Below are 23,232 nucleotides of genomic sequence, written 5' to 3'. Positions count from 1 at the left end.
CAGGACCTTCTAGAGGCAGAGAGACGTCTGAAAATACACGGAATGTGTTCTGAGACTGTAGCTCCGGTGTTGGGTTTAAATTTTATTTTTTTGTTATTATTTTCTTACTGTTTGTCCATGCTGGGTGATCTGCAATGAGCTTATTCTTTCTCTCTCTCCCCCTGTCATTACTTTCTTATGTTTTTCCTTATTCCTGGAAATAGAGTAGGAAGAAGAAAATGAAAACGTTGCTCTTACAGGTGTGGTGGTGCACACCTTAAAATACAGCACTAGGGAGGCAGGTAGTGGGTCTCTGTGAGTTCGAGGCCAGCCTGGTCCACGTATTGAGTTCCAGGACAGCTAGGATCCTGTCTCAGAAACTAAAACGCTCAACTTTGCTCTCATAGAGTTTGTATTCTAATGGTGTGAAGTAGTGTACAATAAAATGATTGAATAAAAGAATGCCTGGCTAAGACCACAGTGAGTGTGACAGCAATGATCCCGTGGGAGGTGAGCCGTGTAATTTGGGATGGAGACTGGGTTGCTGTGGGAAACAGGCCAAGTTAATTCTGCTCACACTGAGAACACAACCTGTGAGGAAAGTTTTGGGAGACGCAGGTCGAAAATGCTCTAGCAGAGACCTCAACACAAGAATGTGCCTGCAGGACTCAAAGAGTAACCAGAGGCCAGGGTGGCTGGGTGTGAGACCGGGAAAGGATGTGACACCAAGGACGGAACAACCATGCCGCTGTGTGCAGACACGGAGGCTTTTGGGAAGCCATGTGTCTTTCTGAACGAGATGTGAAGGCATAGGAGTGCTTTTGGCAGAGGAGTGACGCGATCTGCCTTGCTCCACGGCACAGCCAGCTGCTGTGTGGGAAAGAGCTGAGGGGACAAGGCAAGGACAGCTGTGGGGCCGGGCAGTGGTGGTGCATGCCTTTAATCCCAGCACTTGGAAGCACTGTGAGTTTGAGGCCAGACTGGGGTTTACAAAGCTGGTTCAAGGACAGCCAGGACCACAGAGAAACCCTGTCTCGAAAACAAGCATACAAACTGGAAGAACAGCTCTGGGATAATCTAGCTGAGGGACCGTGATTTGTGCTGTAACCAGTTTCCCCTCGACGGATGCCTTGGTATTGATTCTACACGGTGATGGGGTCAGGTCTGTATTGTATACTTCAGGATGTTTCTCAGCAGCCCTGGTCTTGACCCACTAATGCCGGTTGCACCCTTTCAGTGTGATAGCCCCAAGTGTCCCTAGATAGGGCTCAGAATCGCTACTGTAGAGTAATAATTGAAGCGACTCTAGCCAGCTGGAGTGTGAGCATGGCTCTGGCAGGTCTTGCCCTTCTTCCAAATTCCTTCTGCCTAGCTAAAAACCATCTTAGATTACATGCCTGCCACCAAGGTCCATTTCCTTATTTGTTCACTTCCTCCTCCTGAGGCTGACTACCAAGGTCCGGCTGTCAAAGTATTAAAAGTCCACCAATCAAAAGGCCCCTTTGATTCACCTAATCAACATGCCCAATTAAAATTAAACACCTCCATCCTAACATGGGTTTCCCTTTTACCTTTATAAATTGCCATTTGCCCTATGGACCACATCTGTCTCCTCTGTATCCAGAGACATTCCTTTTTCTCCCAGAGGGAAAAATATCCATTGCCCTTCTTCCTTGTTTCCCTTCCTCCCCTCCCCTTTGTTCCCTTTCCCTTCTTCCTCTTCCTTGATCTCCTGTCTCTGTCCTCTATCCTACCTCTCTCTCTCTTTCTCATGTGCTGAGAACATGGTCTTGGGGTATCTTGAACAAACTTTGAGATTCCCTACAACAATAAACACAATGCAGGGAACAATCTGATTCAGGATTTGCTGAATTTACAGGTTGGGAATTAAGGAGGAGTCATAGAAGCTTCCGAGACTTGGTTTAAGTGACCAGATTGAGCTGCCATTAACAGAGGTGGGCAAGGAGGGCTGGAGTTCACATGAGGGGTCCATAGCAGAGTAAAATACTTGTCTTAAGTATTGTTACATACTTTTAGAAAGGCAAAATGGAGCTGGTGGTTGAGGTCATTGGGCATAGATGAGCATAAGTGGCCACAGACAATGGTAATATTGCCAAGGGCTCTGGCACCCTGAGAGATATGTTCCAGGCAGTTCTGTGTTCTTGGGCTTGAGACTAGGTTAAGAATACCATATTATGAGGGTTGGAGGTCACTGTAAATACTGGATTCTTTTAACACAGAGGCCACCAGGATGTGTCTGGTCCTTTGGAACCAACGCAATGCGTCAGGGCCACATCTCTGATCTCACAACCTTGAGTCTTGAATTATGCACCGAATTGGTGTTTAGTTTCACCCCGCCAAAAAGGAAGACACAGTTTGGAGAAGAACCTGGCTCCTGAGTGACTTGTGTATCTGATTTATCAAGCTTTATCCTTGGCGATGGGAAAAAAAAAAAAAATCCATTGTGTTTTACCTCCAGCCTTTGGCTACAGCCCGGAGTTGCAAAGCGTTTTGCTCAAGCGCAGCTATAGATAGAAAGTTCTCATCTGCCTGGAGGTATAAACAACCTCAGGAAGTTTGGAATAGGCTGCTAAGCCTGTGCTTGAGCTTTCCCCACCACAGATTCTGTTGCTGTTCCACAGAGGATGTGCAGCGCTCTGTTTGGTGTGTGGCTTCCACAGCAGCTCCGTCTCTCCCAAATTTCAGAAGCTCCTGTTACTGCACTGTTGAAGAGACTGGGGAAAACAAACCAAGACTTGTGCCTGCCTTTAAGTGGGAGGAACAGACTCCCTCTCTCTCCCTCTTCCTCTCCTTCCCTTTCTCTCTCCCTCTCCCTCCCTGCCTCTTCCTCCCTTTCCCTCTCCCTCTTCCTCTCCCTTTCCCTCTCCCTCTTCCTCTCCCTCCCTTTCTCTCTCCCTCTCCCTCCCTGCCTCTCCCTCTTCCTCTCCCTCCCTTTCCCTCTCCCTCTCCCTTTCCCTCTCCCTCTCCCTCTCCCTCCCTTTCTCTCTCTCTCTCTCTCCCTCTCCCTCCCCCTCCCCCTCCCTCCCTCTCCCTCTCCCCCTCCCTCCCTGCCTCTCCCTCTTCCTCTCCCTCCCTTTTCCTCTCCCTCCCTATCTCTCCCTCTCCTTCTCCCTGTCCCTCCTTCCCTGTCTCTTTCTCTCTCTGTGTGTTTGTGTTTCTGTCTCTGCCTCTCTGTCTCTATCGCTCTATTTCTCTCTCTGTCTCTCTTCCTACTCTTAGACAAGGTTTCCTTATATGTTGTGGCTCAAATCTGAAATGCTTCCCACATGCTCATGTTATTCCCCAGCATATGGGACAATTTACTTGTTTATTATTTTGAGAGAAGATCTCTTGTACCCCAAGTTGGCCTTGAACTTGCCATATAGCACAGGCTGAGCTCAAACTCCTGGTTCTTCTGCTTCCACTGCTCAAGTTCTGGGATTACAGGCATGCACGACTATGGGGTGATGTCAGAGATTTGACATCTCAAGGTCTTGTGTATGCTAAGCGAGCACTTGACCCCTGGAGCTATATCCATAACCACTGTGGTATTTTGAAAGTGGTGAAGCCTCTATGGCAGTGATTCTCAACTTGTGGGTCACAACCCCTTTGGGAGTCAAATGACCCTTTCACAGGTCACCTAAGACAATGGGAAAAATGATTCTTGATGGTAGCAAAATTATAGTTGTGAGGTAGCAATGGAAATAATTTTATGGTTGGGAGGGTCACCACAACATGAGGAACTGTGTTAAAGGGTCATAATATTAGGAAGGTTGAGACCACTGCTTTAGGGGGTCAGGCTTGGCTGGCAGAAGTAGGTCTCCAGGGACGAGACTTTGAAGGCTATCCATAGTCTTGGCTTTTATCTAACTTTTTCTGCTTCCTGTCTGAGCCATGTGAATGTCCATCCAGCTTCTCACTCCTGTTGCCATGGATACAGCTGCTCCAACATGTCCTCCTGCTGTGATGGACTGAGACCATGAGCCAAAACAAACTGTGTTACTGCTGGATATTTTTATAACAACAATGAAGGAAAAACAAAATCCAAAACAAAAAACGAAAAACTGTTACTCCCCATACCCCCTCTGCAGAACAGGCTGGCCCTGAACTCCCAATGCTCCCTGCCTTATTCCCTTTGAGCTGGGACTATGGGTAACAGCTACCACACTGTTTCAATGTTATATGTCTCTCTCTATCAAAAAGGAGCTTGCAGGGAAGCGGGGAGCAAGGGAGAGGGAGGAGGATGGGAGGGAGAGAGAGTAGACTCTGCCTTTAAATTAATGAAAATTCTGGGGCTGAAGAGATGGCTCAGGGGTTAAGAGCACTTGCTACTCTTGCAGAGGACTCTAGTTCAGTTCCCAGAACCAACATGTAGATGGCTCACAATCATCTCAAACTACAGTCCCAGGTCAGAAGATGTCCTCTTCTGACCTCCATGGGCATCAGGCATGCATGTGAAACACATACATCTATGCTGGCAAAACCCTCATACACATAAAGTAAATAAATGTGCAAATTCTAAATTAATAAAAATTCTGATATGAAGAATATATTTTATATAATCTATTATTTATTTACTTAGTCACTTATTTAATTTTATGTGTACGAGTGTTTTTCCTGCATGTTTCGTAAGTGCCCGGCATACATATGTATATGTGTGTTTTATTGGCATGCTATGTATGTGCACCGCGCACATGCAGTTGCTTGAGAAGGCTACAGGAGACTTTGGACCCCCTGCCTTGTGGGGATAGAACTGGACCTGGGTCTTCTGCAAAAGCAGCAAGTGTCCTTAACCACACACCCATCGCTCCAGTCCCTTACTGACTGATTAAAAATATGTGTGTGTGTGCGTATGTGTGTACGTGTGTGTATGCCACATGTGTGAAGGCCAGCAGAGGCATGGGATCCCCTGGAGCTGGAGCTAGAGGTGTTGTGAGGTGCCCAATGTGGGTGCCAGGAATAGAACTCAGGTCCTCTGGAGGAGCAACCAGCACCCAACAGCTGAGCTATCAACTTTTGAGCTCAGGTCCAAAAAGATTGTTTTTATTTAATTTCTTTTACATAAATAGAGCCATAAGAACTAAACTAATAAAAGTTCCTTAAGCAAAATTTCTTCTGGAGCACACTTTAATAGAACATATATATATATATATATATATATATCTTGTGCACATTAGAGCTAACATGCTTTTTAAAGATTGCCTGAAAAGAGAATTTCCTTTAGAGTTTCTATATTATTAACCAAATTACTACATTAAGAAAAGACATAATTTCACAGTCAATGTTAATGGATTAAAATCAATGCAGTTTTATGCCTGCTGCCCCTTGACGATCACAGGGCTTGCTAATTTGCCTCACTTCTGTGCTCCTTGTGGCGGGGTGGCGGTGTTTCAAACATGGGTTAAGGTTAAAAGTAATGGAAGTAATTAATCAGAAGGAGGTTGGCTTTAAAAAAGGAAAAAAAAAACACCCTTTCAAGATTCTGCAGGTCTATGATGTCATAAGGTAATTACCGCACAAACTGAGGATCTCTCGGCTTATATTCTTGCTGTTTATTAATCTCAGGGATAGACTGAAGTGTAGCTTGGTACTTGCCTAGTATGCAGAGAATCTGGGTTCAAGACCCAGTACTATAAACAGTGGCAAGCGGACCACCAAGCTCAGACTTCTGAGCTATTCACAGATAGAAATGATGTCCTCGCGGAAATACAGGTGGGCTTTCACATTGTGCTCAGGATCTGAAATCAAGGTCTTCACTCTTCTTAGAAGGTAAACAAACCCATTGCTGGTTTCTTTACATCTTTCCTTACTGTGCAACACTGATGGGCACTGAGGACCTTCCTAAGGACTGCCCAGTGGTGCCCAATTCTGCAGTCATGGAATTTCTGTGCCGCCTGTCTTACTGGCTAGGGAGCACTTGAAAAATGGTTACTGCTCATGTGCTGAATTTTGAATTTCAACTAACTTTAATTTTAGTTATGCGTGTGGCTGATAGCTACACACTGGATGGGTCAGCTTCTAGACATTGTTCTGAAGAAACAGAACTAGGTTTAAACCTAAGACCATCCCTTTCTGCCTCCTCTGCCCTACATGTTTCCCACTCTTCCATTTCTCTTTCTTGTACCTTCCACCTGCAGATTCTGTGCTTGGCCATAGAGACCTAAGATGGCCTCCCAAATTCAGGATTCAGTAAAGGTTGAAACAAGAGTGGCAGGGTATGGAGAGAATGAGTGTGCAGTCAGGACCTGAAGATCGCCGCAGACAGGCGCCTTCTTCAAATAGATCTGTATTTGCAGATACCCATTTTAGCTAAATCTTATTTTTCTCTTACGTTGAATATTCATCAAAATATTCATTAGAAGTAACCAGGAGGATGTCAAGAAATTTAATGAATAGTGGATGATTCTGGGATTTTTGGATTATGGAGTCAGACACGCCATAAGGAGACCAAAATGAAATGAGGTTAGGGAAGAAAGCGACCTGTCTTGTTGGATCTGGGATAGGCAAAAAATAGAAGAGCAGAAGGCTAATGGTATCTTGGCCACCCAGGCAAAAGGAAGTCCGAGTCATGGTCCTAATTATCCTCGGAACACACTGTGGCCTCTGACAGTGACAGTAGCTGCTGGCTGGGGACTTACAGTGCTGTTCCTTCTGCTCCAGGGGCTGAGTGTGATGCTACTAAGTCATCTCTACGCAGGGTAAGATGACTCTTTTGCCTTAGGCACATGCTTATGGAACAAAGGAATAAAAAGGAAAAGAGAGGCAGGATCTAAGATAACAGATGTCCTATCAAAGGGCTGCTGGGTACCCAGACTTCTTGGCATCATTTAGTCACTTATTCACTAAACATATCTGTTGAAGAGAGGTAGTGAGCCACACCATGGACATGGTAAGAAAGGAGACTTAGGACACAAGTAAGGAGCTGGATGCTGAACAAATGATCATAGAGACACAAACTAGTTCATCTTACTCTCTGATGTAGTTCTGAAGAGGAGTTATAATAAGAGCAGGTTTTAGAGAGATTTCAGTTAACCTGAGAGGATAGAAAGGACCCCTGAGGAGCAGGCTTGTTAGCAGGGAGTTGTCCAGGCTATTTTAGGGAAGAGATTTTTTAGCAGTGGGACACTGCACTCTGCTTCCCTGGACTCTCTTGCAGCTACAGTTATGGGGCCATTTCTCTAACTTTTTGACCCCCAGGCGAGTGTTCTATCACTACTCTGTCTCTATCTTTTAATGGGCAACTATTGAGAAGTGTTAAGAAAGAAGTGATGTGAGCTTTGGAGTGGGTTGGGCTGGGGTGTAAGCTGGAGAAATGGCTTGACAGTCAAGAACACGTGTTGCTTTTTTAAGAGGACCTGAATTTGGTTCCCAGCACCCACATCCTGTCTCACAGCCATCTGTAAGTCCAGTTCCTGAGGAGTGGATACCCTCTTCTGACCTTTGTGAGACCTGCACATACATACATATTAAAAAAAAAACATTTTTTTTAGGTTTATAAACTATTTATTAACAACAAAGGCCCAGAGACTCATTTCTTCTTGGACACACACAGTACAGCCCTGGCAGCCAGCGCTCTTGGTGTGTTGACCTCAGACATGAAGGCCCCAGAAGTGGCACAGGCCCCTATGGGCTCAAATCTTCTTCAGCCGCTCCAGGTCTTCACACAGCTTGTTGTCTAGACCATTGGCCAGAACCTGGCTGTACTTCCCATCCTTCACATCCTCTGTCTGTTCAAGAACCAGTCTGGGATCTTGTACTGTCAAGGGTTCTGCATGATGGTGATTACCCGCTCTACCTCATCCTCCGTAAGCTCTCCAGCCCTCTTGGTGAGGTCAATGTCTGCGTTCCTCAGCACCACATGAGCATATCTCTGCCCCACGCCCTTAATGGCAGTGATGGCAAAGGCTATTGTCCACCACCCATGGATGTTGGTGTTGAGTACTCGCCAAATGTACTGGAACTTCTCGAGGATCACTAAAAACAGGGCGGCGGCACAAGCTGCGGCATGTAGGTCTCCTGTGGAAGAGCAAAAAGAAAACCCAAATCTTAAAAATAAAAAACAATGATGAAGTCTGGAAAGGAGAATTTAATAACTGGTGGAAAGGACACTGTGATGGCTATAATTTTTGGTCAACTTGAATTAACTAAAACCCTGGAATTTATACCTGGCACTAACTAAAACCCAAGCACCTGGGTTCACCTGTGAAGGATTTTTTTTTCTTAACTAAATCTTTTGAAATAGAAAGACCAATTTCTTTTTTCTTTTTTTTTCTTTTTGGCTTTTCAAGACAGGGTTTCTCTGTGTAGCCTTGGAATTCTTTCTGTAGACCAAGCCTGCCTCAAACTCATAGACATCCATTTGCCTCTGCCCCCCAAGTACTGGGATTAAAGGTATGTGCCTAGCTGGTGGTGACAAGTTCATTCCTTCCCATTCGAGCCTACTTCAGGATTCTGGCATGTACTGAAGACCAGCTAAGACATCCAGCCTTGAGGGCTGAAGAACCACGGGATTCTTGAACTTTCTGTCGATAGACAGCCATTGTTGGACTAGCTGGACCACAGCCTGTAAAACACTCTAATAAATCACTCTTATAAATACACAGATTCATCCTATTGTTTCTGTTCCTCTAGAGACCTTGACTAATAGATGTTTACATTGCACTGCATGGGAAGACACAGAAGATGAAGGAATTCAACTCTGTGCAAGCTTATCTCCAGTGCACAGTGAAGCAGTCTCCCACCAGAGCCTATAGCTTTCGCACACAAGGTTGGGGCGGCCAGCCTGTCAGCCCTCTGAGTGGCTACTGAGTGCTTATTTAAACCACATGAGGAAAATCACCCAGAGCTTTCCTGGAAGCTCTTAAACTTTAGAGCTATCTGTGGTATCAATGAGACCAGCATGGCAGCCCTCAGACTAATTTAATAGACTCCTATATAATATTTATCAATATCCATGGAGCTGTGATACCACACAGAAATGCCAGCAGGAGAGGCATCAAGCGTGTAACCAGCAAGAGCAAGATCAGAGGGGAGTTGAAGGCCTGGGGTACAAGTTTAATAATAATAGCTTTCCCCTAGGCCCCAATGCCATGGTAGATGAGAGGGTCTTTAAAGTTTAACTGCCCCTGCTGGAGCAGATTAGGCAGTTTCATCCCCAGGGTGAACAGTCAGAGAAGGGACAAAGCAGTGTAGTCAGGCTCGTGGATTAAAATGTCCCTATGTTGGCAGATGTGAAATGCTCATTTTGCCTAATCCTTTTTTTTTTTCTTTTTTTTAAATCTTTTTGCCCTGAGGCCTGGGGATGTTCTGTTATGTTTGTGAGATTTGAGAAAGGGGAGAGGGAAGAATTGGGGGTCCAAAGCAGAGGGGCAGGATGTGTGTTTACTGGGACTTCGGTTTAAAGAGAGACGGGTCTAGATGGCCAGCCATGTTCAAGAGGAAAGAGGCAGGAATGAACCAGGGAAAGATGAGCGATGTGGATTTAGGGCAGGAAGGAGCTGGAAGTGGGACGTATGGTTCTTTATGTATGGTGGCTGGTGAGATGGAGTCCTTCAGAGTGTTCTGAATAGTCTGGCCACAGTTTAGATAAGAAAACAGTGATTACAGTGGATAACACATAAGAAACCTGTTACTTCCACAGTCACAGAAACAGACTCCTAGAGACATCCCTAGACTGAGGACCATGGGATGTGACACATCTCATATATTAGTGGCAGGAATCCTGGGTTCTCTCTCTCTCTGTAAAACTAAGGGGTTTCTATGCCAGCTCTAGCTCCTAAATAATAACATGAAGACCTATTATATTTATTAATAAGGTGGGTAGATATTCATCTATTCTAACCAACTATGCTGGCCTGGCCTACTTCCTAGCCATGTGGCCTGTTATCTGCATCTTAGTCTTGCCTGGCTTTTCCTTCTTCATCTGTGTCCTCATGGCAACTCCTCTCATAGCACTCCCTTATGGCGATTCACTCTCCCTACTCTCTAACTGGGACTCCCTCACTGGATCGGAAGTCCCGCCTTCTTCTCTTCTGCCCAGCTATAGGCTGTTCAGCTCTTTATTAACCAATGAGATGTAATGGAAAACAATTTTTAGACAACTCTGAGACAGGAGGTGCTTCCTAGAAATGCCAATGCCAATGTTCAGACTGCAACCAGATCTCTGGGTACAGAAAACATAATTTGAATACACAGTGCACAGAAATGTCATCCAACAGGAGAGGCATGGATGCTCAGTTTTGCCCATGGCCTTCTAAGTTAGCTCTAACAGCAGCAGGCACTCTTCAGACTACAGCATACATTCCCAGACTGCTTTTTGAAGGGAGATGAGTGTGGTGTTCTGGTCTCCATCTGCACTAGTGAGATAATTATCTGAGCATGGCTCAAGCTTCCTAAGAATCCTCATAGCTGTCGCATGGCCCATTTCCATGGGACATACCCAGCAAAAACAGAAAAACAGGGCTCCAGATGTCAAGGGAAGCTCCTCCAGCTTTCCTATGTTTGAACAGCTTCAAGGTCAGGCTGTGAGTGTGGTGCAAATAGGATTTCCGTTCAGACTGGGCATGGCTGTCTATGGAAGCTTTGCATGCAGAGAATGGATGGTTTTTGTCTAGTGTAGGCTTTATTAAGAACATTAAATAAATATTTTTTAATTGTGTGTGTTGTGGGGAGCAGGAGTTGTGTGTAGAGGTCAGAGGCCTTCAGTTTCCAGCTCTCTCCTACTGCCACATGGGTCCTGAGGATAAAACTCAGGCATGGCAGCAGGTCTTTTACCCATTCACCACCTCACCAGCCTGAAACATGCATTCCATCTGTTCCACTGTGCAGAGCACACTTGATCATAAACCTGAGGCATTGCTCGGCATAGATGCCAAAGTGCACATAAGACTAAGAATGGAGGAAGAAGCCATTCAAGTGTGGGTTGGCAGAGTGACACTTATTGCCTTTATTGTGTTTCTCAATCTTGTTTGTAAGCAGAGACGTCAAGATGAAAAGGAACAAAATAAGGGAAGGTAAGAGCTAAGCATGGAGTCTAACCTCTAACTGTTAGTTTCAAACCCAGGAGGTGCTGTGACAGAAGACACTCCAAATAGGTTGAGACAACACTCACAATGGTCTGGCTTGGCAACTGGCTTTTAACCCGGACTTTTTCTATTGATTGAGCCAACTACATAAGCCCTGTCTACCACTTACTCAAGGGTGATGGGCTTCATAGAGAAACCAAAATGAAAAGAAAAAAAAAATAGGAACAGGGATAGGATCGTACCTTGTAAAGCTCTCTTCAATGCAGAGAGACACTAAGATGACACTCCGGTCCTCCCAGCACACTCCCAGGAGGTGGCTGAGAGGGCCCATGCCTGGAATGTTGTTTCTTCAGAAATCAGATTTCTCTGGAAATCTAGGGAGGACTTCAGGGCCATGAGAAATATGCATAGTTCTTACCAATAGGACAGGGACCTGGAGAGAACAAAGAGGAAATAACATGAGAGCAGGATGTCAAGGCTGACGAGGAACTTCCCAGTGGAAGGACCGATGTCTCCAGAGTTGGAAAGGAAGCTACTCCAGAATCCTGGGTGAAAGAACCAGGATCGGGGGAGCTTCCAGGTCTGTGACTCTTGAGCAAAGTGGGAGAAGGTGAGAAGTTATCGTTGTTATAAGATCCAAAAGCATGGAAACATGGGTGGGGGGTTAATTACCTCATAGGCAAGAAAACAAGAGAAGTGACCAGATGGACCTTCCAGAAGGAGTTGAAATTCAGGAAAACGGGAGGCGTGTCTTAGACATGTTGATGGGCGTCCACAGTAAGAGCAACCAGATGACCACCATTGAAGGTGAGACAATTGTCCAATGAGGTTACGTGATGAGACATGTAAGGAAGAGATAACTAGGAAAATGGATATAAAATAGGGTAGAGTTCCTAGATGTGTCTCTATAGTTGATATAAGGGAGCATTCAAACATCCCCTACTGTCTGGGGGATGCATGACTAAAACATGACCTTGCAAGCTTAGGGAAAGATATGACCTGCCACCAGGAGCAGGGAAGGCTGGGGCAGAAGTTAGTTTGTTGGGACAGTATCTTCCAGGAGGAAAACTCCTACCCAGAGTGATGTTGGACACGATAAAACATCTTGCCATTCATTGACTGTTTTCTCTATTACTATGGAAGCCCAACGTGAGAAGACATTACTAGATCCACAGAGGATAATTCAAGGAGGGTAGTGTAACGTGTGAAGGTTTTGTTGAGGGTTTCGGGTGAGAAGGACAGTCTGCAAGTAAGTCATGTTGCTAGGGGCTCAGCTGGGATTTTCTGGGAGCAGCAGGACCCATGCCACACAAACAAATGTCACTTTGCAGCTGCTTAAGCAGAAAACAAAGGACCTTGAAGCCTGGAATGCCAAGCCCTGAGGAAGTCTTCCTTCCTGAAGAGAAGGGGGCAGAAGCTGGGGCTTGCTAGGTCCCTGATTCTAATGATGTTAGCATCAGCATGGGAGAATCAGGGATCTTCCAAGTGTGGTTCATGGGGGAGGAAGATGTGAAGAGGAGGAGAAATCTTAACAAGAAGGTCTTCTGGCTTCAGCAAACCAGAACTGAAAGAAAAGGGCTGCAGTACTGTGGCCCAGGACTAGCTGTTTCCTTACAGTTCCAAAAGAATATGGCCCTGTGTCCTTCACGGCACCTGCTCCATTCTTGAAAGAGACATAACCTACAGCATTCAGGCAGAAGAGACAAGAGAAGGAAAGAAAGTTCTCCTATAAAACCCACTGAATAAGATTTAGGGAGTCTTTCTTACAATACGATGACAATAGTTGTGTCCTAGTCAGGGTTACTATTGCTGTGATAAAACCATGACCAATGCAATTTGGGGAAGAAAGGGTTTATTTAGCTTATACTTCCATATCATTGTTCATTATCAAAGGAAGTCAGGTTAAGAACTCAAGCAGAACCTGGAGGCGGGAGCTGATGCAGAGGCAATGGAGGGGTGCTGCTTACTGGTTTGCTCCCCATGGCTTACTCAGCCTGCTTTCTTATAGAACCCAGGCCCACCAGCCCAGGGATGGCACCACCCACAATGGACTAGGCCCTCCCACATCAATCACTAATTAAGAAAATGTTCCATAGGCTTGCCTACAGTGCAATCTTAGGAAAGCATTTTCTCAGCTGAGGCTTCCTCCTCTCCAGTGACTAGCGTGTGTCGTTTACACAAAACTAATGAGCACAACTTGATAAGAATAGGTGGCTATATTCTTAAATATACATAGACTTTAACACATATAGGTGTGTTGATATATATATATATATGTATATAAATGGTGATATATGTATATATGGTGATAAAAATACTTAAAGTCTACGTCTTTACACACACACACACGTTATCTGAGGTAATGCATATTAGGTCAATTTAGCCATCCCACTATGATCACACATTTTAAAATGGCTTATTGTACCCAATGGACTTATTCAATTTTTGTTTCCCAACTAATAAAAATACATGGCCTCACTCAGAATGGAGAGATTCTCATCCTACAAGCCCCACATGGAAGAGTCTCCTCAAAGGACTTAAATTCCAGCTGTGCACACTTGACACAGATCCTGGGCACACCAACTTCATGTTTTCCCCGTTCCTCTGTGGCTGCCCTGGGACTCTGCAGAGGGTCATCAGCAGGCTAGCACACTAACTCTAAGACGCTAATGTATCCTGAACTAGCTGAGATGGCCTTTGCTCCCCACAGCCAAAGGCGCCAAAGCTAGCTCTGTAATAACTGTACATGTCATAACAAAGCTTTTATTTTCTAAAAGGATGAGTTTCATGAGGAATTTTGAAGACAGTATGTCCATCCCCACGTCAAGAAAGATGGGAGACAGCTGCAGAAAGAATGTGAGTCCCACCTCCCCTTTTGTGAATTTAAAACTGACCACAAATTTACTCTTTTGGAGTCCTAAAAGAGAGATGATTCGCTTTAGAAATTTATTATTTTCTCGAACTTTAATTTACAAGATAATTTAACCCTGAGACTTAAAGTTCTCTAAAAAAATTTTGATAAAAAGGAGGAGTTTTTGTTATTGAAATATTTTCAAGTTGCCAATAAATCAAACTTTGGAATCTCTGATGCACTATATTGGGTGATGTATTTCATTACAGAATACAGAAAGGTGAATTTTCAGCCTTGGACTGATGCCCTCTTTGCATCCTTGGTTCATGAACTAGTTGGATGATGTGTAACCTTGCAAGTGGCTAAGTCTACACCTTCACCTGAAGACTCGGGTGGGGAACCCAAAGGAATAGCACCGTGAGAGGGTGTCAAGGACTGTGGAACAACACTGCCCACAGGCCACTCTTTCCTCCCCTTTGTTGTTGGCGTAGGGAACTTCGATGAGAGGACCAGGTGTAGATCTTCTCTGCCTGACACGAATGGTGATTCCTTGAATTCTCTCTGTGGTAGTTTGAATGACCATTCTCCTATAGGCTCATACATTTGAGTACTCAGGCCCCAGTTGGTGAAATGGCTTAGGAAAAATGAAGGTGTGTGGCCTTGTTGGAGAAGTGTCCCTGGGGGTGTGCTTTTAGGGTTCAAAAGCCCACAGCATTCCCAGTTAACACTCTCTGCCTGGTGCTTACGGATTAAGATGTGAGCACTTCAGCACCACGCCTGCCTGCTTGCTGCCATGTTCACCTCCATGATGGCTATGGACTCATCCTCTGGAACTGTAAGCTCCCCCAAACTCTTTTTTTTTTCCTGTAATCCTCCTTGGTCATGGTGTCTTATCACAGCAATAGAACAGTAACTAAGACATTCCCTCTTGGGCTGGACCTGCGGGCTGAGAAGATGCCTTCTGCTATGCGGGCACAAACACCAGGTAAGAGCAACAGAAAAGGACTTGCCCACACACGGACATCATATTGCCTAGTATCACTTGTGGCCAGTGAGCTAGTTATATACAAGGATATTGAATTAGGGACCTATCTGGCCAGTTGTGAAGGCACATATTCCAAAGTAGCTTTAGAGAAGAGAGCTCCTCTGTCCAAGTCATGTGGCAACAAGTTCTCTTTTCTCAAGAAAATCTGTGCTATCATGGGTTTGGCTTTGACTCAGAAGGAGAAGAACAAGACGATTATGGTAAAGAAAATGTTTCTGGACTTCAGGGTCCTCAATAAATATTCCCAGGGTCCTCTCTTCTCATTTTGTCTTCTCTCTTCCTTCTCTACTTCCTCTTCATCTTCTCACTCCCTATAGTCTTTCTCTGTGTCTCAAGCTGGCCTCAGACTTAAAATCCTCCTGCTTCAGCATAAAGACACACACACATACACAGCCCGCAGGTGTGTGCCATCTTCTGAGCAATATACTGCTCAGCTTCCAGTATATTCTTGGGAACACAGTAAAAGCCTGTGACTACAGGAAATCCAAGATTCTCATTCCAGAGCCTGTAAGCCTCATCAGACTTGTGTCCTAGGAAGGCTCTGAATTATCAAAGTATTTCCTACGTCCATCTTGTTTTCTGTCCACAGGGGAAAGGAGACCTAGACCCCAGGATGACCAGGGTCATTCAAGCACCACTACCTCATGGAGGACTAGGAGACCTGTCCCAGACCCACCTTTCATTCAGTGTCCTGTTCCATCTCTTCATCTCCTTATTCAACCTGCCATTATTTTACATTGCTGGGAGTCAAAACCGAGGCCCATACCACTGAGTCATACCATAGCCGGATCCTGTTAGCTTATAGAGATCTTGGTGTTTTGTTTGTTTTGTTTTGTTTTCTGATGCATTTTCTCTCAGTATTATCTTTAATAGAGCAATGGTTTTTAAATGTTTATTAATTTTTATTTTATGTGTATGAATGTTTTGCCTGCATGTATGTGGCTGTACCACGTTTGTGTCGAGTTCCTGCAGAGGCCAGAAGATAGAGTCAAATGGTCTGGAATTGGGATTACATGCGGTTGTGAACTGCCACATGGGTTCTAGGAACCACGTTTGGTATCTCTGTAAGAGTAGCAAGTGTTCTTATCTGCTGAGTCCCCTGCAGCCCCTAGATCTATAATTTAAATGCAGACAATGTCTAGAATAATTTTCTTACATTTTTTTGGCATTAAAAATTCCAGGGTTCCCATGACATCCTTAACAAACAATTATATAGCCACTTTATTTTTATTTTTACTGTTAAAAATGTGAAACACCACTCAGTTTGGTACAAGAATGATTTATTTTTCTGTCTATTGTGTACATTGCATCATCTTTATGAAGTGTGAGAGAGACTGAGTAGTATCTTTGTTGGATGCAGGTATGAAAGATACTAAAAGCCATAGGCTTTATAAACAATGACACCCTCTACCTCTCTTGGAAGAAGGAATATTTAAAAAATAATTAGGGAATAGTTCAAAAAGTGGCAGGATGAAATTATAAAAGGTTGTATTTGTATGTGGAAGCAAGAGAGAAGAGCATCAAACTGAGGTAGATATAATGGGCCAATTGATGCAATTGGCTGAAATATATGCAAATTTCAAGCTTTGTGCATATTCAATTTGTACATTTTACAGTTTCATACTGAGGCATTCAGGTCCCAGGATCTTAAGCTCAGATTCTGCTAAACCTAGACAGAACAAATGTTTTTTTAAATAGCTCTGCTGCTGTCTGTTGATTTTCTTTCACAGACACATGGTAGCTACCAGCTACAGTTCTAAAAAGTAGTTGTGATCTCCAAAGTGCAGAGTAGCCCCTCAGCTCCTCCACCAATCCTTTCCTGGAGGCACTCATGATTCTCTACCTACAGCTAATATCGAAACAAGAGCTTGTGCTTAGTTATGCTACCAAATGACCTGGGAATTTGTTAAACATGGATTCTTATTTTAATGGCTCTGAGGTTCTGCCTGTCATAGATGTTCAAGACATGTTAATGATGCTACTACAACTTGAGCAATATATCATACACACACACACATACACACACACACACACCCCTTTTTAACTTTCCTATGTTTTTGGATAACCCATCTGTGTTTCAGTCAGTTTGATTCTCTCTGCATTCAAGAAGGCAACAAGTCTTCAGGGGCAAAGAGTAAGTGTGGCCATCAGTTGATACTCTCCTCGTCTCAGGGTCATCCACAATGTGGAGTTGCCCTGTCTCCTCCAACACTGATGAGGACACCACTACTGTTACTGTGATATGGATGAGGAAACTAAGGCACAGAACTAGAGCCATAGAGTATGGGCCAGATCAGGATTAAACCCCGGTATGTGGCTCAAAATTCCACCACTGTGCTCCTCAACTGCCTCTCAACTGTAACACTCAGACCACAGATAATGGTTGATTCTTTTTTATCCAAAGAAGCCACAGAGAGCTTCCAAAACGTAAAGTCCTTCTGACACATACTATTTTTCCCTTCCTGAACATGTCTTTACCTAGAATTGGGGATGTAGCTCAGTGGTAGAGTATTTGTTGAGCAAGCACAAAGTACTTGGGCTTTGATCCCTGACACTGCAAACATAAAATGAACAAACAGATCAGCTACAGTTAAGCTGGTTAAAACAAAAATTCTTATATGCAAGGTTGAGATGGGTGATAACGTTCCTTTTTCCTACCCTAAAGAACCTTTTAATACTTGTGAGAAGTGGAAGAACAGGGATAATCAAGTATTTTAGTCTGCTCAAGTAACCATAAGAAAGTAACACAGCAACAGAAATTCCATCCCAAAGTCTTAGAAGTGGAGAACCCAGTGGAAGGTCTCTGCTGTTGGGTTCTGGTCAAGGCTGACTTCCTGACTGGTAGTTAGAGACTTAAGCCTGGATCCCCGCAGGGTCAAAATAGAGAGTGTTTTGAGAGAGAGCTTTGGGGTATTTTGTTTTAGGAGAGTCCTAATGCCATCATCAGGGTCTCACCCTCTTCACCTCATCAAACTTAATCATCTCCCAAAGGTTCCATCTCTGAAGATCTCAGCTTTGACAGGAGGACCTCAATCTATGACTTTAAGGCACACAATTCAGTGCATGGTAATGACTTAGTGCTGGTGGCTCTTTGGTGTGTTTTTGCCCCAGAACCTTTGTCACAGAGCAAGGCATAAACACCATTTCGAGAGGGTTGTGGTATTGGTGATAAAAGATAACTTGGTAAATACAGCATAGAATGTCCTACCTGCTCTAAGATCTGCAGGAGCAGTGGGATGTGCCGAGGGGAAGGATATATGTTCAACTAAGTTTTATAAGGGAGGAGAAATTATTTGAAGTGGTAACCCCAGGCTGATCTTCCTCCTCCCAGAATCCATCTTCTCAGGATAGCCGGAATTGAAATAACCTACCCAGAGGGCATATGCATTCTGCAAGACAGGCCTTACGCAGGAAATGAATGTTCTCTTAATCATTTGGCTGAGAGGAAGAATGGAGATTGGCACAGTAAGCTGGTTTTTTTGTGAAATAATTAGAAAATGAGAAATTTTTGTTCTTCAAAATGTACTCTGTATAAAAGCAGTGAGTGGACTTGGGACCCATTTCACTATGTTCTCCTCAGACTCAGAGTTTGGAAAGGCCACTGTAATAAAACCTCTTCTCTTGCTGGTCCGATAGCCCTTTTCCAGGGTGGGTTTCCTAATGAATGAAACCATAAGCTGGCTAGGGATGCTGAGTGCCATTTCTTTTCCTGTAGATAGGCTAAATGAGGTAGAGTTGAATGGGAAGGTAGGGGTTAATGATAGAGTGTTCAAAGAGAAGAGTCTTATCTTCTCCTGGCATGTTCATTGAAGTCTTAAACTCCTGAACCTCAGACTATGAATGTATTTGGATACAGGGTCTTTAGAGAGGAGAACAAGATAAAATGAGGTTATTAGGGCAGGTTATATAATCCCTCCAGTAAGAGGTTATTAGTCCAGATGTGGTAGCTTAATATTGGGAGTTTGGGGAAGGAGGAGCAAAGAAGATGGGTATGTAAGAGATACACTCTTCCTGCTAAGAAGTCCGTGGAAAATGTCACATCTACATATGCTACAGAAATAGGGAGAGCCAGATGTGGAGGCAAGCTGCAAAGACAGAAGCCAGAGACAAGAGGATGGTGAATCTGGAGCCAGTCAACTTACATGGTGAGACAATTTTTTAAAGATGGGGGCTAAGGACATGGATCAGCTGGTAAAATGCTTGACACACAAGCTTAAAGACATAAGTTTGGGTCTCAGATACCCAAACTTATAAAGCTGAGAGTAGCAGCACATACCAATAATTCTAGCAATGGGGAGGCAGAGACAGGTGGATCCCTGGAGCTCACAGCCAGCAAGATGATCCTGCTTTAAAAAAAAAAATGAGATGGAGAGTATGATATCTGAGAAATCTGTCATCAGCCTCTGGCCTCCATGTGCATTTGCACACACATGTACACAGCCACACATGAATGCACACACATATATACCACCCATACAAGATTATAAGAGACCAGGAGAAAGACACACAGAGGGAAGACAGTGTGAGAGACATCTACAAGCTAAGAAGAAAGGCTGTCAGAGGAACCAGTTCTAGGGACATCTTGATGCCTGACTTCTACCCTCTAGAACTGTGAGAAAATATATTCCTGCTGTTTAAGCAACCAGTCTGCAGAGCTTTGCTGTGGCTGCCTTGGTCAGATAGCCCCTGAGCAGCGTACTTCCGAAGCTCAGGGACACTGTTAAGCCAACCCTCTCACTTGGTGACAGATTCCTAAATTAGCTCAAGTTACATAGAATTGTATTTTTACCACTTAGAACCAAATGGGTTCTGATAACTTACTGATTAAAAAGGTGGGAAAGAGTCAAGGAAGAAAGGACGAATTCCATTCCCAAAGGGCAAAGGCACAAACATTGAGAATGTCAGAGTGGCTGGGAGATGGTGGCCCACGCCTTTAATCTTAGCATTCGGGAAACAGAGGCAGGCAGAACTCTCAGAGTTTGAGGCCAGCCTGGTCTATATAGAGAGAGAGAGTTCGAAGACAGTGAAGGCTACACCCTGGAACCCAAAGAAACTGGGCCACGTGAGGGTGTTTCAGAAGGCAGGTAGGAATTCTGATGGTGGGGTATTACTGAAATAATTCAAAGAAGAAAAGGAGATGATCTAGTTTGAAATTAAAAACAAACAAACAAACAAACAAACAAAAAAACAACAAGCTAAACAAAGCAAAAATTCAGTGTAGAAATATGTTGGTTGAAAAGTATTAAGTCAGAATTCTTAGTAGTATGCATTATAATAAGATATAAATGTAAGTGTAAAACATATGACAGATATAATACACAGATATATGGCATATATACAGACACACATATACACACGTATAATCCATATATACGCACATATCAGAGTAATCTATGTCTCTCATATGCTAATGAAGTGACTGATCGCTGGCGGCTCCTGAGGAGTCTCAGGAGAAAGCTGGCCATCAGAAAGACCCAGGCATGATTAGAGAGACTCGAGACTTTTCAGCAGCGTTCCTCAACCTCGGGGAAGAAGAAAAAGATGATGGAAGCTTGAGATGATTGCCTGTGGCCACTGATGTAACTGTCTACACAGTGAAACTCCAGTGAAAGCCCACTGGACTTGAGCATTTATTGATGGCTAAACACCTGGGGTTCCTGGAGGGGGATGCCCCAGACATGACATGGAAGCTCCGTGCCCCTTGTCCCACTTATCTATCTTAGCTTTTTGTTGTTGTTGTTGTTGTTACTTAGAACACCTGAGACTCAGCAAAAAGACAAACAAACAAACAAAAATGTTTGTTTTGGATCATGCATCTAGAGGCTGAGAAGTGCAGCTAAAGCTGTTGGGCATCTGGTAGGGGTCATATGATATTCCTGAGATTGGCAGAAAAGTACAAATGCATGGATAGAAGAAAGGGAGCCACATTGTAGGGACAGCCAACCCATTCCTTTGAGAAAAGCATCAATCTATGTACGAGGGATCATTCCTCCATGACACGCACCTTGCCTAGCTCTTAACTTCTAATATAAACACAATGAATAATTAAAGTTCCAGCATGTGAACTTTAGGGGGACATTGAAACCATAACAATACCTTTGCCACCTGGATGTTCATTTATACTCTTTAAAATGCCTCAAAACAAATTGTGTTCCTCTGAGTTCTATAAGAACTTATAAGCTCTGTAAGTTCCTGAGCATAAGAACAGGACCCAAAGAATGGGTTATGGAAACTAGGACCTTGTAGCTCGTTGGTCAGAGTATAGGAGACAACCTTCTTGCAACTGGTATCAGAAGTGGGGTAGTCCTATGTGCAGAGACATAAAACCATGAGCTCTGAGGCAGAGTGAAGGTCATGGAGGAGAAAGTCAGGGAAGGGAAGTTGGGGGAAGGTGAGGAGCACTCACTGTTCTTTGAGGCAGAAAGGGGGAGGAAGTAATGATGGGGTACAGGCAACTCTGGAGGTGCAGAGGTAGGAAGTAGATGGTTCCTTGGCTCCTTAGATGGAGCCATTCACCATGTGGTGGGAAGAAGCAGAAGGGTGCAGAGACTGAGAAAGGCAGAGTGGAAATTAGTGGAGGGAGTCAGATAAGAAACTGACTAAAGAAACACAGAAGGCTTCTGACGCAGCATCCAAGACCTGGATGAATGCAAAGACCACAGATTTTAAAAATCCCACATACATGTGAGCATTCTCTAACAGAGCCCTGTACCCGACGTGGGCGTGGAGGAGGCTGAGCACCGAGTTGCTGCATGCTTGCAATACCCGGCCCACTCACTGTAATCCCTGCCTTTGATAGTTCAGTGACAGACCCTCAGCGCTGCATACTGAGGGCTCAGATGGAGACCAGGCTCTGGGGGAAAGAGTAATGGTGGTTTACACCATCTCCAAGGATGCTGGATTATAGAGTGGGGACACTACAGCCACATTTATATTGACTCTGATCTAAATGACATCACTGATCCTCCAGAAACACTCTAATATATGTATCGGGGTCACCGAAGATGACACGCCATTGGGCCATTATACCTCATGGATAACTATTTTTGAGGTAGTAAGTGTTCCTTCTCCCACTCTCCAGTCAGGCAGGTAGCAACATTGCGCCTGTGCCTTGGGGACATATGTGTTACAGTAGAATAAATAACCAGGCTTTCTGCCCTGGTTTTCCAAAACCCAAATCCCTGAGGGGAGTGGATTGGCCCTGAGGGACAATGCAGTCGCCAGACAAGTGGAAACACTGAGTGTATTAGTTTCTGCCACAACAATCCAACACCTGGTAGGCTTACCATAGCAGAAATCTAATGTTTGAGGTCTGAAGTCTGAAGCCAAGGTGCTGGCAGCCCCATGCTTTCTCTGGTAGCTCTGTTGAGTTTTTCCTTGCCTACTTCTTGACCTTGTGGGTGGTCAGGGTCAGGAGTGTCATGTGCTCCCTGAGCTCTCTCTCTGTCTCTCTGTCTCTCTCTCTCTCTGAAATGCAATGCAGTATAGTATATGTCTGTATAAGTGTTTGTGTGCTTGCACATGGTGCTTACGCCTGTGGAGGCCAAAAGTCAGTGTTGGGTGCTTCCTCAGTTGTCCTCTCTTCGCTTTTGAGACATGGTCTTTCACTAACCCTAGAGCTCCCCTATTCAGTTAGGCTGGCTGGATAACAAGATCCAGGACTCTGCTTGTCCTGGCCACCTCAGGGCCGGCATTATAGCTGTGTTGCCACACCTGGCTTTACTTGGGAGCTGAGGATCTGAACTCAGGTCCTGATGATTGTGCCTAAGTGCTTGCTCAGCCTAGCTCATCCAGCCCTATTCTACGTGTCCATCTTCATGCTGTCGTTCCCAAGCATGTCTGTCTCTGTTTCATTTGCCTTTTCATCAAGATGCTTATCATGTCACATAGTGACCTACTTGTCACTAATTTATCTCTACGCGGGCATTTTTTTTAATTAAAAACTTGTCATTAATTAAAAATTTGGCATTTCATATGTGTATATTATACACTCTAATTGTTCTCGTCCCTATCCTCTATTTCCCTCATACCCTCATAACGTCCACCCCCATCCTTACAAATACCTTTCCCACATTTATGTCTTTCGGTTTATGTTTTGAGCGTAACCAGGGCCATTTATGTGGCCATGGCTTTGGAACTCTATCCACTGGAGCTTGTTGAACTCAGCAGCAGAAAATAAAACTGAAGACAACATCTCCTCCTCACCCAGGATCTATCAGTAGTCAGATCATGAGTTAGGACCCCACAGAGCCCCGCTTCCATCCATGACTGATTGCTGACAGGCCCAGTCTTGGGCACGCCCCATGCAAGCAACCAAAGCGGTGGTTCCAGAG

General features: G+C 44.4%; 1 pseudogene; it reads right to left on the bottom strand.

The window, feature by feature from the left end:
• Positions 1-7,478: 7,478 nt before the first annotated feature.
• LOC129692711 (40S ribosomal protein S18-like) overlaps positions 7,479-23,232 on the bottom strand; it is a 69,003-nt pseudogene continuing 53,249 nt past the window's right edge.

This window comes from Psammomys obesus, unplaced genomic scaffold (assembly GCF_907164565.1).
Source record: "Psammomys obesus unplaced genomic scaffold, mPsaObe1.curated_primary_1811, whole genome shotgun sequence".
In the NCBI taxonomy this organism is placed as follows: domain Eukaryota; kingdom Metazoa; phylum Chordata; class Mammalia; order Rodentia; family Muridae; genus Psammomys; species Psammomys obesus.
Note: the sequence above shows the minus strand (reverse complement) of the source record. Positions and strands in the feature narration are given on the sequence as shown.